Here is a 7,779-nt window from a genome sequence, read left to right as displayed (position 1 = left end):
CCTATCTGGAGTCATCTCATTTTTCTTTTTCGGTTTGTTTTCATTTAATGAGGATTTGAAAAACAGAAGTTCTTTGACCAGAAAAGGAGAGGTTAAACTGAATTAGAAGCAAATTGAACAGTTTCTTTGGGGACTTACCAGCCAGAATATAAAATAAATCAGCAAACATCAGTAAGCTTATCCATAAAAATAAGTCTGCTCTCAGTATATTACTGTACCTGTTATCTACAGTGACCGTGATGCAGCAGAGACTTGCACATAGAGGTGAAAGGGGAGAGAAGCATTTCAGAAAATGGGTTATGTGCACAGGGCACAGTGAGTGAACACCATGAATGCTTATGAAGCAGCTGTTGCAAGCATTTATTCATTTCTGCAGTCTTAAAAATAGACAGGAAGTATTTTTTTCACTGTTTTTCTTATTCCTCTGAGCCCCTTAGAGTTAGTTTAGTTTCCACAAGAAAATTTCATACACCTGTCTTTTCATGACAGTTTGGGCACTTCTGCAGAAATTAGGGAGGGAAGAAAAGCTGCCAGTGTGTTGACTGCCTTCTTGCAGTTCCATGCAAAGTCAGTAAAATTTCATTTCAACATGAGCTCAGGGATCAAAGGAATTCATTGCAGTAATTACCATGCTACAATTTTTTTTAAATTAAGGTGTTTTTGTAGTGAATATTACAGGAGATGTCTCCAGTGCACGCTGTTACTTGGTATAAAAAGGCTAAGTAAAGGAAAAAGTGCACATCTATGCCTGATAAATATAAATAAGGGATGATAAATGCTGCTAGTGTGCTTTGTGCCATACCTCCTGTAGCATCACCACGTAGGGAATTAGCTTTAAGAAGGAAAATCTGGAAGATCTGGCTCTTCAGAGTTTTTTGATGTCTGTTTTAAAGCAGCCTTTTGCAGGAGACAACTCACTTCTTGTGAAGTAATGCTTCTAACAATGTATCAGAACACTTGCATACTTAATAGACACTTGCATTACTTGATAGAGTAAATTTCTCCTGATACAGTGAACTCAACAGTTGCACTGACATTTTAACTCTTCGTGTTGAGTGTTAAGCACCTTTTCTGTTCCCTCCACACGTCCATGAACCAGTTCTACAGGAAATCTGTCACCTGCTCATTGTCCAGACACTTTGCTATCCTGCTACTTACAAACTACCAGGTGGTGGATATTTGTATTGGAGGTGACTCTCCAGTTACTGATGAGGTATTTCCAGGACATAAAGACTATCTGTGCAGGAAAGGATTTCACATCCATTCTTCATTTGCTGATTACTTCACCAGGAGAACAATAGTTACGAGCTCAAGCAGCAACTCCTGAGTACATACACGCATTCTTTGAGAAACAAATCATGGGGGGAAATTAGGGCTGGAATTGTCAGATCCACTTCTGGAAGGTTTCTAGATGGAGGAGCTGAGACCATTAGGGTTCCTGACTGAGTCTGTGTGTCAGCAGAAGGGCTCCCAGGGAAGGCTGGAAATTGTTCAGCCCAGCTGGCATGCCTTGTCATGGAGTGTCAAATCCCTGTATCCCAAATCCTCCCTTCATGCTCCTGAAAGCTGCACAAGGCAGGCTGCTAATCTGGTCTCTTTGTGCTTTCTTGACAGCTTTCCATTCCCAGCAAGAATTATTTTGAGAGGGAGAAGAAATAAAGCTTTTCCCCAAATGAACAAAACACTGATTCCGAGTTTTCTCTCGCATCATCATTCTCCCAGTACAGCTGTTCCTGCTATTTCTTACAGTAACTCAGGTGAAGCTGGAAACTCCAGATCTCACAAATGAATCTAAATCAACATTATGCTCACCACAGAGCTTCACCTCTGGACAGGGTTTAAAAGCACCACATCGTATCCAATCAATAGGTTTGAATCTCAGTTTCCTCAAGGGAAGGCAGGAGAACTTCTCTGGCAAGTGCTTTCAGAGCACTGGATTTACAAAACAGAGGAAAGAAGTCCTAAATGAGCTTATTAGAATTATTTCCTTTTCTTCTTCCTCCCCTCCCTCCCACCTCCCAACCCCAATTTCCTGTAGTTTGGGGTCTTTTTTACATCTATAGACACATTTTGAATTCCAAGTAGAAAATCCTAGAGGATAGCTACACCTCAGTAGTAATAAAAGAGGAAGTTACATAAATGTACTATTTGCAGCTTGAACAGAAGATATTTTAAGTACCACTTTTAAAAAAAATCAAAACATTCCAGCAGCTCTTTAAGTGACAGCTTTGCATAGTAGCATGATAAAATGCTACTGAATTAGAACAGAGGCTGAGCAGTCAGCTGCTAAAATAAAACTGTAACTGCAGGTAAAGAGAGAAGTGAACAGATAGAGATGCAGTCTTCAGCTTAACCAGAAATAAGCTCATTGTTTTGTTTTTACAGAATCTTTAATTAATTTATAACTAAAAACTTAATTGCACAGATGCTTTCTTTTTTCAAGTCTGCTTACCATAACCATCAATGCCAAGACCACCTTAAATCCTAAATAAATTGTAAAATAAATAAATACAAATAGAAGTAATTTTACAGTGTATGTTTTCTTGGAGCCTCCAGATGGAGCTAGTAGAGAGGGAGTCAGACTGGGAAAACTGTTTTCCCCTCAACCTGTAAGCCTGGAGAATAAATACCTGTTCATGAGAAAGCAAACAAATCCCATTCTGCAAGAGACTGGGGGCCCAGGAAACTCTTGGACAGGAGAAGGAAGGTTTTGACGAAATACCCACATTCCCACCAGTGTGGACACCTGTCTCCATGCCTTTGAGATGTCTACCTGATGGGTGGCTTCTCCATGACAAGCAGAATAACCTTTGGATGCACTTGTCACTACCCTTGCTTGGGAGGTGTCCCTCTCTTCCATTCCCCAGTAAAAGCACTTGAGAAGAAGTTATAAATTCAGGAAACAAGTTCCACTGTTGGCTCTACAGGAGCCCACAGCAGCCAGATGACCTGGTTTTGCCCCTCAGCTTCTTGTAGCAGATATTTGCAAAAGGAGTTGAAAGCCCTGGCTGGAGGATGCTGTTCAGGACATGGTCAGAGTTTCCTTTGCGGGTGCTTTGGTGGGATGGCCAGACACCAGGTGGCACTGGCCTGAGAGGCAAGTGTGGCCATCTCTTCATCAGCAAGCAGGCCACAAGACAAGTAACCCTGACCCATTAACTTCTCCTAACTGGAGAAGCTAAATCCAGGTGAAGATGGCTGTGCTACTTTTGTGGGCTTTCAAGAGAAAAGCATAAATCCTCCTCGTTACGAAATACCATCATGGGAAAACCAAATGCTGTTTGGTAACTTCTCTTTGGTGTGGTCTGGTGCTGGGGCAGAGCAGAGCATGATAAACATCTGCCTCTTCTGAGAACCAAGAGCTCTGCCTTCCTGAGGAGAGGTGAAGGACATGAGCCAGTAGCCACCTCTGTGTGTTAAGGGCTTGTTGATACCACTGAATGGAAATACCTGGAGCAGGGAGGAGCCAGACAGGCTTACCAGGCATTCCCATTTCTCTCTGCAAAGCCACAGGAGATGAGGTTGGCTTTTCTTGGCAGGTGCTAGGCATTTCTCTGCATGTTGCACAAACACAGAAATAATTAATACAAACTCCTTGTATGCCATATTCTTGTCTGGCTGCATCACTGTGAAACTAGACATGGGGTAAATTCAGTTTCTTGTTAGTGCCCAGTCTGGTAACAGTGAAATCTGGTGAAGTGTTTGATCTCAGCCATCACAAACCAGATGAGTGAGCTCCTGGCAGCACCTGCCCAGTGCCTCCATTCCCTGCCCTCTGTGGGGCTGGGCTGCTGTCCACAGATTCACCTGCACCAGCCAGCAGGAGAAGACAGCAGCCAAGCACTGCTGGTCAAGGGCATCTGAAAGGGTGGGGGGCTCAAACTCAGCCACTTATAATTTCACTAGATGCTAAAGAAATCGTTAGAAGAGTTGGTCTAGACTTGTCCCCTGTACTTCCTACCTCCAAATTTGACTTCATGTCTCCCCTCCCGGCTGTCACACCGACAGCTAAAATACTTTACACAGGTCGTGGTGCTATGAAGAGGTGATCCCTTAAGGCAAACCAAAGGTGCCACTTGAGCCACGAGGTGTCCCCACAGGGCAGCTGCAGGGCCTTGGAAGGACTGGAGAAGAGCCACAGTAGGACACAATGCTGGGCATGAAATTCTTAAGTTCTTACTCTTTATTTTTCCTTTTTTTTTTTTTTTAAGTGGTGAGTGTTTATTTTTGTCTTATGCTAGAAACAGTGCTCCTCTTCCGTTTGGGGAGAAAAAGATCCACTCTTTCCCAGTCTTCCTAGGACCACTAGCTGCAGCAGGTGTAATGTAGGTATAGAGGAAAGCAGATATTCCATTCTCCTTGTCCTTCTCTGGTCCCACTGCTCTGCTGTTCTCAGTGTGCCTGCCAGACAGGTACAGAAGTGATCTAGAGAAGTGATGCTCCTTGGCCAAACAGTAACTTCCCCAAAAGGAATAATTTTGGCACAGAAAATGTTCATCCTAGTTCCTGGTCTTTTCATCCAGAGAGCAAAAGGGCTAATTAGGGCTAATTAAGGCTAACTAGCTCCTTACAGAGATGACAGCAAATGAGTCTTGAGGGTACCAGTTCTTGCTGCTGTATGGTTATTTCTACAAGGTGAGACTGGGAAGAGTTCCTTTTGTGTCCCAAAATATGCAGAATTTGTATCTTTTTCTGAGCAGCTCAAATCCTCTTGGTCAGAGAGGACAGCAGAAACATGGGCCCTTTGTGAAGCTCTGTTTGGCAGACAAAACCAAAAGCACCACCTTGATGTGAAACCAGCCTTTCCTTTCTTTTACTTTTCACCCAAGCACAGAAATCACATGTTTCATTTTGGTTCACAGAGAAATCTTTGATGATGGAATAAAATCCCTGAGATTCCATTTCTGTTTGGTGAGTGGTGGGGAAAAGTAGTCTCAGAGTTTTTACATTTGCACTTGACTATCAGGCCTCCAACCCTTCCTGCTATTAATTGAATGAGGCTCTTATGCTAAAACATAACACAGGGTTTGGCTGATGATGGTGCTCCTCAGCTCTGGTTGTTTTCCCTTCCAAACTAGAGAAATCAACAGAAAGAAAGTCTGTCAAACAGACAAAAAAAAAAAACCTGTTGGAGGGTCTCTCCAAACTTACAAGCTGCCTGCATTGAGATAAGGCTCAGAGTAACCTCTGCTCAAAGTCCATGGTCCTTCAGCCTGGTCTTGTAACCCAGGTAATGACCTTGGCCACAGGATAAGTGGGTTTATCTTGGCTCCTGGCATGGAAATTGCTGACAGGGAATACAGGGAGCTGAAGGGGGCACACAAGTTTACTGCTGTCCTGTATCAGCTGTGGGAAGGTAGCTGAGGGGTAACTGCAGCTCTTCTTCCACATCCCAGGCTACAAGTGACACTGTCAAACCTCTGGGAGTTGACACTTGTCCCTCTTGAAGCATCCCAGTGATGTCCTTCCTTGACACATTCATCAACACAGATAATCATGGAAAAACTACTTGAATTCTACAGGGGAAAAAGCTTGTCAGAAATACTGCCTGCAAAGTTTTCCTTACTATGAAAAGTACCGCTCATAAAATCCCCAAACACTTTGTCCAGGAGAGAAGGGCTGCCACGTTCCCGACTCTTATTGCAAACACTTCCTTCATGTCGTGAGTCACCTGGTTCCTGGTGTGCTCACAGAGGAGGTGATGAACCCCACACCTACCCAGGGGTAAAATGTCTCTTGGCAAAGGGAGTGATACCTGAGCAAATAATATGTCACCTGATTCACGTGGCTCCTACGTGGTGCTCCTCCACCTGGGATTCTGGCAGCGCTGCTGGGAAGCAGGAGGGAAAGGTCAGGGAAGTGAGGACAAAGATCCAAATCACGTATATCCTCAGGCAAACAACTAAACAAAAAAAGAGGGGTAAAAAAAGTAGTAAAAGATTACTCAATGTTTATCTTGGCTTTTTTTTTCTTGCTTTTTTTTTTATTTCACTGGCAAGGCAAACACTGGGGTGTCATGGCACAAATGAACTCCTTGATATATATTTTTAAGAATGTCAGACTGAAAAAGGTCAAGAAATGCAGTTTGAGTGACTTCAGCCTGAAAATCAAAGCCACAGAGATGCAGCCTGATCAAAGCTGCCCTGTGGTTTCCCAGCCACTTTTGCTATTGATTTTGACTGGGTTTGGTTATGGACCTTGGTAAAAGCGGGGCCAGACACAAAATCAATGCTGCTTTTCACATGTATTTTTCAGTCCATTATATGCTATTGATAGCACCTGGTATTTTTCATTATGAGAAGTTATTATCTTCCCCTGGTTAGTTCATGAGCTTTGTCTTAAGATACTTTTTGCCTTTCCAGTAGGTAACACTGTACTCTCAAAACAACTTATCTGTAATGACATCCCTCATTTTCGGTAGCTCCTTTTCTTTTTGCATCGTGTCTTTTTGCAACCATCATCTTCCATTTACTGCAGATAAAAGGTCTGTTCTTCTGTTCCCCATTTTAGAACATGTTGAAATGCCCTTGTGTGTGTGAATTTATGAATTCCCTTGTTTTTGTCCCACAGAAGGTATGTTTTTGGCTCTAGCATAGGTTAACAAACCTTTTGAAAGCAAAATGAAGGAAGCTAGTCAGAAACAGCAATTAAATGTGGATTTCAAGAGATGGGAGAAAACAAGTAAATGTATACAAAGAAACTGTGACTGAAGTACACAAAAACACTGGCTGAGCCCCAAAAAGGGGTGACACAAAAAAAGAGATGTGTGATGCTGTTAGAAGCCTGTCCAGGAAGATAAGGACATCACTTCAACTTAGGAGGAGCCAATTAAGTGGAAATGAGAGGAGTGGGAAGAGAGCCAGGCTGGTCTTGAGGGATAATCCTAAAAGCTACTGAATCTAGGAGAAGGGGAATGTGGACAGAAATAGAGAATTTAGGGGAAATGAGGAGGAGGACAAATCAGCCCTGCGGTAAGGAGAAAGCAGACAACGAGACAGGACAGAAGGTGCTGGTGGGAGGTGGAAGTAGGACAGGCAAGAGGTCAGAATGTGGAGATGTCAGGTGGATGATGTCCCTCTCATGACCTGGCCCACTGCCTGGGCAGGTGTGAGGAGCAGCAGAAGTGTCACACCCAGCATGTCTCTGAGGGAGCCTGGCAGCCACCAAGCCCCAGCAAAGGCCACAAGGACACAGCAGCGGGAGCTCGTGGCAGGGGAAGCGTCCCTGCCATGCGGTGCCTCTGCTGTGTTTGCTTTGGCGTTGGCAAGGCAAACGAGATCAGCCAGGAAAGAAGCAGAGGGCAGATGGCAGCCAGCATGGCTGGGGGGTGGGTGGTGGTGTCTTGCCTCACTGGAGTCACAGCATGAGAGCAGAGACAGAGGGAAAAGTGCTGCTTGGACAACTCCAATCGACACTCCCAGGGAGAAGCCTGGGCAAAAGCCAGCAACAGAAGCTTCAGGGAAGGCTGAGGAGGAAATGGTGCAGGTTGAAAAGCAGGACTGAGGCAGTGACAGCAGGAGAGCCTGCACTTGGAAATGTCCCTAGGTACAGAGTTGGGGCAGGGCTTATGAAATTTTCCCGAAATTCCATGGAAGAGAATGTTCCTGTCATCCCCACTAAGCCAGCTCTTTTGGTTCAGTAAGGAGCACATGGGGTCTGTAAGGATCCTCTGTGCTGGAGAAGGCTCGTCCTTATTCCCACCCAGCCCTTTCTGCAGTGGGATCCTCCTCGGGACCCAGCTGGGGTCCAGCACAGCTCAAGGTGAGAGTCTGGAGGGGA

This window comes from Pseudopodoces humilis, chromosome 3 (genome assembly GCF_049639895.1).
Source record: "Pseudopodoces humilis isolate 2021_Gansu_Grassland_sample_001 chromosome 3, ASM4963989v1, whole genome shotgun sequence".
In the NCBI taxonomy this organism is placed as follows: domain Eukaryota; kingdom Metazoa; phylum Chordata; class Aves; order Passeriformes; family Paridae; genus Pseudopodoces; species Pseudopodoces humilis.
This window is presented reverse-complemented; position numbering follows the sequence as displayed.